The sequence below is a fragment of the Battus philenor genome, unplaced genomic scaffold (genome assembly GCF_028537555.1).
Source record: "Battus philenor isolate CCGP_79_NKW_IND1 unplaced genomic scaffold, ilBatPhil1.0.hap1 SCAF_23, whole genome shotgun sequence".
In the NCBI taxonomy this organism is placed as follows: domain Eukaryota; kingdom Metazoa; phylum Arthropoda; class Insecta; order Lepidoptera; family Papilionidae; genus Battus; species Battus philenor.
Genome location: NW_027181686.1, coordinates 10,472,639 through 10,483,003, shown reverse-complemented (window position 1 = coordinate 10,483,003; position 10,365 = coordinate 10,472,639). Strand labels below are relative to the sequence as shown.

Sequence of the window (10,365 nt, the reverse complement as noted above, 5' to 3'; positions counted from 1 at the left end):
TAATAACTTCTTTTACATTAGTACATAAGGCATAAACGTCTAGAAATTGGCCTTGACTGGCCAAAACCCCAACGTTTGTGTTCATTTTAACAGGCAGTCAACACGACCACTTTTTTAAGCCACTTTGTAGCCACAGCGGCACGTTCTGGGATTAAAAATAAAACAATTTTTTTTAGGATTCCGCTGTAAATCTTTTCAAACTATTCGTAACTTTATAAATTTTTATATATGAAAATTTGTGTGACTGTGAGTGATTAATCTTTATGTAGATACCACTATACACTTTACATCGCTTATGTACAAATAAAATTGATTTAATAGAATCCGCATTACTGACATATATTTATTTGATTTATTTAATACACATTGTTGTACACTAAGTCAAAAAGAAACTGGAATAAGTAAATAAGAATGAAATAAAACAAATAAAGAGGAATGCGGTCTTACCACTCGAAGCAAATTTTATGCAGAAAATCATAGAATACAGACAGAAGAAGGACAACTAGAGGGCAGATGACGTGTACCTGCTGTATATATGTATATAATCTTCGACATATTTTACAGAAAAACCGATTGATTTTTACCGCTCCGGCATTGAAAATTTGTATACTATGGCAAAAGGTTGTTGATGACGGTGGTGAATATATTGTTGATTAGTTAAAAATGTAGTCGTGTGAATTTAACTTAAGAAAAAGCGACATTTATTTTCTAGTCACCCAATATATATATATATATATATATACATATATACATATATATATACATATATATATATACATATATATATATATATACATATATATACATATATATATATATATATATATATATTATATATATATATATTTATAGCTATCCCGGTAGATTGTTACACACATTAACAAATGAAAACAGTTTCATCAGTTCAACTGCAAATAAAATGACAATCGCACGAAGTTCATAGAGACATATTTTTTGAATTTTTTTTAAACTTTTCTCAATTTTTTTTTCTATAACAACCTTCCACAGAGTAGGGATTAGGATTTAATTTTTATTTATACACATGTAAATTATTAACCGATGCAATCTAATATCGATTTTAACACAAATTTAACTTCAATTTTGGAAATCAATAGAATAATTTTTCTTAGTTATTTAATCGATTATAAATCAGATCAAAAGGCTTTTACGTTCGAATGGCTATCTTTTTGAGTATGTACGGGTTTATCTAGTGAAGGTAAATTACGATTCGTGCGTGTAACTTATAGATGGAATATTTATTAAAAAAAAGTTACGGAACCCTGGCAAGATATAGAGGGGGATGCATAGGCTAGGGTCCCGCCGCGGTCCTGACCTCTACTGTGCTATTATAATATGAACAATGGAACGCCGCGGGTTGTTTTGACGGCGTTTTTTGCGTCTTGGCTTTTTTAGTCGCATATATATACGTGCCAATGACTTTTTTATTTTTGTCTATGTTTATCACACATTTTGTTTATAGTTTTAACTTTAAGCCGTAATCACAAAGTTTAATTTTATACTGTAACTATTTTTTTTATGAGGCCTCCGCCATTGGGACCTCTCCTTCCACCCCTATTTTGTTGGGAACAGGGTTTTCTATTTCTTAACAATTTTTTCACATGAATTTTTTATTTTCGTCCTCGTCTTCCATAGTTCACAATATCTTTTTTCTTCCTTCTATCATTCCATAATTCTATCTTCCTTTCTCAATCATTCCATTCCTTTCATCCATCTTCAAACACTTCAGTTGTATATTCTATTGCAGTATCACAGCTTTATTTAATTTATTTATTTTTCTCATGTACATCAATTTGTTTCACAGATTTTTAAATTTTTTATTTTTATTTCAATAAATCTATCTTAATAAGATTAAATTTATAATAAGACTTACAATATTTTTTGTTTAACTATGTTTCATTCCTTTTAATTACGTTTTGTGCAACTTTCCTAAAGAATTTGAGTACGGACTCTCTTGCATCCTTTTCCATTATAATGGAGGCGAGTGTGGCCTCTTCTTTCTTTTTTCCTATTCGGCTTTCGGTCTCGTACTGCAGCCCTCTAAATGCGGGATATTCTGCTACCAGGTGGATCATGGTCTGGGCTACGCCCGGTTCACAGAAGCACGAGGGGTCCTTCCTGAGCTTAAACCTATGAAGGTACTCAGAGAACTTCCCGTGCCCCGTAAAGAGCTGGACCAAGACCGCGTCCACCTCCATGCTACGGAGCGCGCGATAGGCCGCGACGGCGTCCGGGAAGAACTTCCGCGTTGTCGATGCCGTCGTTCCATTCATGTACCTGCTATTCCATTCGTAAAGCGTTCCCAGCCTAAGCTGTCGCTTGACGTATGAGATAGGGCATTCATATACGTTTGTGCAAATTATGTAAGTTTCAATTATTTTTATTATTACTTAGAATAACTTACAGAGAACACAGATTTACGTTAGTGAAAGAATGCCTAAAGAGTTCCATTTGATAGAAACTAAAATCAGGTCCAAGATTTATTTATTTAGGTAGATCAGCAGTAAGCATAAGTTAAAGAAATATTAAAAGTTACCGTATCAATAATGCTTCTATTGTGTGTTGCTTTATAGGTGGTACAACGTTTAAAATATTACTATTTACGACATTGCTCGCAGTGGTAGCTTAGCGGTAGAAGACTGGACTTACGATAGTAGGTCGCGGGTTTGATTCCCAAAAAACAATTTTATATATACCACTTTGCGTCGTGGTTACGTTCCAAAAAAAGCACGACGCAAATTGAAACGCCGCAAAGTGAATCAAGATTTTCTATAGCATACCATGTAAAGATCGAAGATAAGTTTCAGACTCACGAAAATACTACTTTTTAAAAAGAAAATTGAACAAAGTAAACATTTAAAAAAGAAAAATAATATAACTCTGCCAATAAATAAATTTGAAAAATATATACCTTTTTTGTAATCAGAAACAACACGTTAAAATTTATATAAATTTATTATTCTCTTTTAAAAAAAGCACAACACACTTCGTTATTGAAACTGAACTCCAAAATTAGCAAAATAAAGAGTTAAAATTGCGTTGATTTTTAGATTGTAAGGAATCCCCGAGTTTTGATGGCATGACGCAATTAGAAACAAAAGTGTTGCCATATTTAAAAAAAACCAAAAACTTGAACCCAAAACAACGCAACCTCGAAAATCTGACGACGCACTGTGAAAAATAGTACTAATTAAGCAGTGACGCAACTTCGAAAAAAACGCAATACGAAACGACGCAAAGCGAGGTATTGGTGTAATTCATTTTTGGTGCATTAATTATACAGGAATGTTTGTTAACAAAACAAGTATCCAAAGGTTTGGCAGCAGTATCTTCTACGTAGAAGAAGAAAAATGTGGTCTAAAGTGGATTGTATACACTGTATATGTAAAATATATCTCTTTATATAAGTTGATGCATAGTAATACGAAATACGGTGGGTTTTTACATAAGTTCAATGCAGACAAAGCTCTATACTGCTAGAATATTCAATTAACCACTTATACAGGTGCGTTCGTTCTCATAAGTGTCTTGTTTATAACTGGAAATGATTTAGCCAACACTGAAGCGAATGGTAGACGAATTCGTTTTACTGTTCAATACTGTCACAGCTAGCATACATTGACACTGGTTGCCATTGTCCAGTAAGCCATGCATCTTTGTATGTTTAATACTGTTGGCTCTTCACGGATATCTTGAAATAACAAGAGACCAGTGACATATAAAGATAAAAGTATTCAGTATGAGCATATTCCATGTGTTGATTGTAACTCGCCATGATGTGTTTGATTTAAATAAATTAGGACACGTTTCGATTGGTGTGCCTTGCGTGCGGGGAATGAATTTTTTGTTTGAGCCCATGTGAAATAACTTAGTACTAGAATACTGAAATTTAATAAATTCTTACAAAAATAATTTATCAATCAATTCCATTGTTTATTATAAGCTTTTTGTAGACTTGTGTGTAAATGGTTTAAAAATTATTAATTACGTGCAAAATAAATGTTTATTTTGTAAAAAGAAAACCCCCCCATCTAGCGGTTGTAAAACAAAAAAATTGAAATAAATTGATGTTATTTCTTAATTAAAAATAAAAGTAATCATATTTTTTAGTAAAACAAAAAAAAACATTAAACGTGTAAATATTAATAAAATAATATAATAAAAATTCAAAAATTAATTTACACGACCCTGCCAGGATTCGAACCTGGAATCTTCTGATCCGTAGTCAGACGCGTTATCCGTTGCGCCACAGGGCCGATAAGAGACTGGCTAAATTTATTTATTCGTAGCAATTTGGAAATTCCTGCCATTTTTAGAAGTATATTTACTAATTTTGTTATAAATTAGATATGTAGTATACATATTAGTTGTTTTATTTGTTATTATTTTTACAGATTTTAACATCTTTATCGAAATTATGTATTTGAAATCCGCGACACAGGTATATTCCACACCTTCTGTCTAACTTTAATATAAAGTTCTGTCGAATATTCCATAATTCCTTGTGGCTCTAGCTTATAATCTGACGTCCTTCACCTTTGTAGGAAAATCTGGTTCGCCAAAAGGCTTAAAATGAATTAGTTTATTTGCACATTTTCTTTTTCAATGAATTATTGATATTTTTTTTCCTAATTCAATTAGCATGTTTAATCTAGCAATCCCAAATATGTTAAACTTTAATTTAAAATTAAATAGCCTATCAAAACTTTTCGTAATAAGAGTATGATGCTGTCACTACCCAAAAGGAATATTTGACAATGATGACACTTATTATCGTAATTAGTAATATGTAAAAGAATCTATGTATCATAAATATGTACTTTTATTATCTTTGATTAAAAATATCACAGAGAATGCCGAGCATGTAGAAATATAAATAAATTTATTATTTAATCGAAACCAGAATTCCCATTTCAAGCATTAGTCATAGCTGCGTGAATTATGAGTGGAATAAAAGGGGTTGGGTTTGCGGCTAGACATAGCACGCGACACGCTAGGGTTGCTAGACTGGTAATTTTTTTTTAAATAACTAATTTTAATTTTAATACATTAAAAGGTTTTTATTAATGTCGGCAGCGAGGTTAAATGGGAATATGACCCATGCTTAACCTTTTAATTGCTAGTTAAATGGTTCTTTATTATAGCTACATACATAAAAAAAATTGTAATATATTTCGATAAAGAAAGAAATATTATTTGAATTAATTAATATTAATTCAAATAATATTTCTTAATAATATTGAAAAGTATTGTTGCCAATAATTAGTTCTAAATTTCTTTACTTGCAGTATGCTATCAACAATATTTGTGATAAATTTAATTTCTTAACTTTTTAATACTGTCAATAAAATATTACCGCCATCTTGTGTCTCACAATGTAATCTCAAGTACAGAACGGAATAATAGATGGCGCTGTACTCATAATGCTATATTCTGTGTATATATCACGCGGTAATTAATGAGTACATAAATATATACACGCGACACGAGTAGCTATTGCTTTGTGGGTACCCTGTGGTTTTTAAGTGCAATTAGGGGTTGGTATGTGACGTGTTTTAAACTCATGTTATTTGATGAAATTTTTAGCTCGTTCCTTTAATATCATACATCATATATATTTTATATAAATATTACATTGATAAAACATGGCGTATTTATGTAACGTGAGGGAGTATTTATTTATAAAGATGTCATGAAACGTCTCTTTTTTTAAAGGGCCACGCTACAGGCAACAGCCAACACAGCACAATAACTAATGTTTTTTTTTCCCAATATGTAAGTGTTGAATGTAGGATGTATACTTAATCATGTATACATAGATATTTGGGATTAAGAAATAAATACTTAAATTGTTTCTTTGAGATTGATTTGATTGATTGATTGATTAATAATGTTATTATCCTTCTTAATGGACTTGAAAAAGTTGTATTATATATAAGATATTTTGGTGAATTTATATATTAATATACAAGCTAACAGCTAGAAGAATATATTCCTTTTGAAGTCTCTGGAGGTAGTTTAAGTGTGACAGTGCATGTCTTACGGCTGGAATGGTGATGATAATGCTGATGATTTATGTACTTTTGAAGACTGAAGGATAATAATTACCTTTTTAATGGTGGTAATTTCCGCATACCAGAGATGATTGAACGCTGAGGGAGTTAAATCTACATTTCGTTTAACTTTAATTGCTTTAGGAATATAATGTAGGGTTGGGAGAGGGCCCAGCTCTTCATACGCCTGGTTGGATGTTTCATAGCGTGGCAACAAGAGACAACTAGACGTGATTTCGTATACGCTGTGAATAAGTAGCCATTTGAAGTTGTATTGACTTAATACAGTTTTAATGTTTTGTATTTATTACTTTTCACTTATAATTGTACATTGTCAGTAAAAAAAAGAAAAGAAATCATATGAATTTGACTATAAATGATGTACAGACGACGGTTTTATCGCAAATGACAATTTTTTTCCATTCAACAATTGAATAGACTTCGTTATTAGGGACAAATGGAGCAGGCGGTCTTAAATAGATATAAGGGGCTGGAAATCCGATGTACATATTTAATAAAATTTTTGCCGTCGTTTCAGCTTATAGGCTTTGCAATGGCAAGGTACAGGCTTTGCAGTGGCAAGGTATAGGCTTTGCAGAGGCAAGGTATAGGCTTTGCAGTGGCAAGGTATAGGCTTTGCAGTGGCAAGGTATAGGCTTTGCAGTAGCAAGGTACATGCTTTGCAGTGGCAAGGTATAGGCTTTGCAGTGGCAAGGTATAGGCTCTGCAGTGGCAAGGTATAGGCTCTGCAGTGGCAAGGTATAGGCTTCCTCCGGCGATATCTATAGCAGGAGATGCTATAATCGCAGCGTTTGGCAGTTGGGTTTGCGATTGCAGTGTAGTTTTATGATACGTAGGGAACGCTTCTATCCATCTTTGGGAAACTCGTCGGCTCTTAGTAGAACTGCCTTCCGAGTCGCTGGTCGCTGACAAATACTAACATTTTATGTTTTTTGGCGACTCGAATGTGCTTGTGACAAGATATCTGAATGAATAATATTTTGATTTGATTATATAAACGAAATAATAAAAAATATATTGAACGTAGTATTTTAATATCGTTCAAGTTGGTATAAACAGTAGTAGCCGAGCGGTAGAGGACTAATACTTGGTACATAGGTCTCGGGTTCGGTTCCAAAGATACAATCTTACATAATTCACCCTTTCTCCATTAATTACATAGGATTGCCTGTGATCACAAATAAGTTACCACAGGATGGGCAGCAGCATTCTCGGCGTGCCATATCATACTGCGATTGCCAACTCACCTTGCGTTGCGGTAATGGTATATCCCTCATTGATATCTATGTTTTGCAGTGAATTTCCAACGATATTCAGAAGTACAAAATACTACACCGATAGAAATTTATTCTTAATAACAAATGAATGTCTAGTTTTTTATGTTCAAAATGCTCAAGAGATGGCGTGACTATCGCTTTGTATGTCATCATATTTGTATCATCTGTGCCAATGTTTCATAATTGCGTACTAAATTGCGGCTTACCATTACACACAAAATGATAATGCATTTTAATTTTATAATCTTAATGATATCGGATATCGTATGCAAACATCTTTCACACTGAACGGTTGCTGATGTGATATTGATCTTGAACAATTTCGACAGTGTTATTCAGGTGTGTATTAATTTAAAGTAAGTCTGATAAACATTGTTAATCCTGCGGTAGAGGATTGAGACATGCGTTAATGGGTCGCGAATTCGATTCCCGGGATACAGACGTATATAATTCACACTTTGTGCAATAATTATTGCCATTGCCACTGCTCACAAACAAGTTTCAAGTGGAATGGGCAGCGGCGTACTTTGCGCACCATAATACCACACTTCTATCACCAACACGCGTTCTAAGCGTGGCGATTATAGTATATATTCCCGTAAATATACCTTTTGAAGAAGTCTATGCCTTACTCTAGGCGTCTATAGACTGAAACGACCATATATTTTCAGTGATATGTAGAAGTACATCTATGCCCCAATTTACACGATACTTATTTTACACATTTTTGCTTTTACACGGTTTTCCAAATAAGTCTTTTTTCTTTTAATAACCGATTTTATTACCATCTCTTATAATGTAAATATTTCTGCTTCAAACATCGAATCGGCACAAATAACTTCGACTGATTAAAGTGAATTCGAACCTTCGATCCGAAATAAAGAATGAGAGTAATTTCTGACAGTGATAAAGGATAATAAAACACCTTTGGTTTTATTTTTGTTCTTCTGTTTAATGTATTGTAATTAAATAAAAAACAGTGTTTCAGTGTAAAAAAATTGAAAAAAATCACAACTGTTTAATAGCAAAATTATGCATTTTTGCAAGCTTTCCGCTCAGCTTTTTAATTTTCGATTTACACGTTTTTCTCAGGAACGTATCTACCGTGTAAATCGGGGGATAGGTGTACTGATAAATACATAAAAGCGGGAGTAATTGTTTAGAAATAATATAAATAATACACTGTATTATGTTAGGAACCTAACATAATAACAAAACAATCATTATAACAATCGGAAGCCCACTGTTGAACATAAGTTCCCTCATAAATTTTAATAAGACCTGAAGCAATCTGCGTCTAGGGACTTTCGACTACCTTAATTAATTCGTATGTAAACTTGTGGGTCTGTGGTTTGCAACCCAGAATCTATAGCCCAGCTGCCATCTGTGCTGCGCATATGTGGTCTGTGCAGTACCACTTCGATTTGCTAATCATCTAACCGGTTTTTTTCATTCTCCTACGAATCTTCTCATCTTTGATTCGTAGAGAAATAGCATACTCAACATCAACACACTAAATGTCGTTAAGCTACAGTAAACTCAACATATATTGTAGATATATATGTCCAATAGGCGGTTTTGTCGCGTTCTTTTTTACATTGTTGTATGTCTGAAACATGTTACATTATTTTTTCTATTACAATACCAGCCAGTAAGTTCTGGTAGTACAAAATCTGAAGGGATAGATAAACTATAATTATTATTAATATGTAATAATGATTCGAAATTCGAAAATGTTTTTAATATATACATTATTTATTATACAGACAGCAATCGAGCAATAATTTCACTCTTTAAAACTTTTAGACCTATAATCAGTAACTTTGTATGTTTGTAACTATTTTTAAGTTTAAGGGAAATAAATAGATGCAATATGGTTTACTGAAGTTTGTGTAATGGCTGCGTGTATTGATGACCTTTGACGTCGCGTCTGCGTGAAGCCAATGTTCCTCCAATTGGATCGATAGGTACCAACGTTCGTAATGTTTAAATAGAGAACGCTAAAGTTTACCTGTTAGAGAGAAATTCTCAAACTAAATATCTATACACAAAATTAGCTTCGAATTTATACAGGCAGTTATGGATTCAAAGTAAGAAAAACTTGTATAATAGGACAACAGCTACTTCTCATATCAATTGCATGTTATTTTATGCAATAATAAAAAGAAAATATGACAAATAACAATATATAGTATAACAGAAAGTAGTAAAAAGGTATATCAATTTAGAAAATTAAACTTTATTATACTATACTCGCTTCTGTATGTGTTGTGTGTGCGTTAGAAAGATAAAGGGAGATAGAGGGGTAGAAAAGGGGTGTGAAAAAGAGAGAAAGAGAGAGGAGTAAAGAGGTAGAGAGAAAGCGTGGGAGTATGATTGCAAGAGCGTTTCAGTCTTTATATTTGTAATATTACTGATGTATGCCTTTCTTCATTCAGAACTGTAAAAATATTGTTAGCCGTGCAAGGCTGTTACAATGTCATCTAACTCGCGGCTTTGGCCTGTTGATGTATGATAAGTAAATAAGTATGCAATTGTAAATTATTTATAATTTCTCTTTTGTCTTTCAAGTCACTATGCTCCTGTATATTCGAACTTTCATATAGAACATTGTAGAGAAGATATATTTCTGTATTACAGATTATCTGTTGAAGTTTAAAATGTTAAAAATTTACTTATTTTGATTTTAACTCAAATCAGCTATATATCAGCTATATATAATCGAAAACACGAGTCGATCAGTCGTTGTTTTGTCTTGTATAAGTTCATCAAGTTCGGCCGTGAATATTTTTGTCTTACCTGACTCTTATGACAACCACGGGATGGGATTATTCTATGTGCCAGCCAGTACGACTACGGCAAATTTCTTTTAAAATGGTTAATTAGAGAATGAAGCGTGTATGAACTCTTGCGTATCGAAGTTCATCTTGAGACGATGAAATCTAATATTCCTCCCATCCGTCCAGTCCGCTAGTTAAGCCGCGTAATGCATTCAT

General features: G+C 32.8%; 1 non-coding gene across 1 annotated transcript; it reads right to left on the bottom strand.

Moving 5' to 3' along the window:
• Nucleotides 1-4,201: 4,201 nt before the first annotated feature.
• Nucleotides 4,202-4,274, bottom strand: TRNAR-ACG (transfer RNA arginine (anticodon ACG)). Its single transcript has one exon. It is a non-coding gene; the product is annotated as a tRNA-Arg (tRNA).
• Between the last annotated feature and the right edge of the window lie 6,091 nt (nt 4,275-10,365).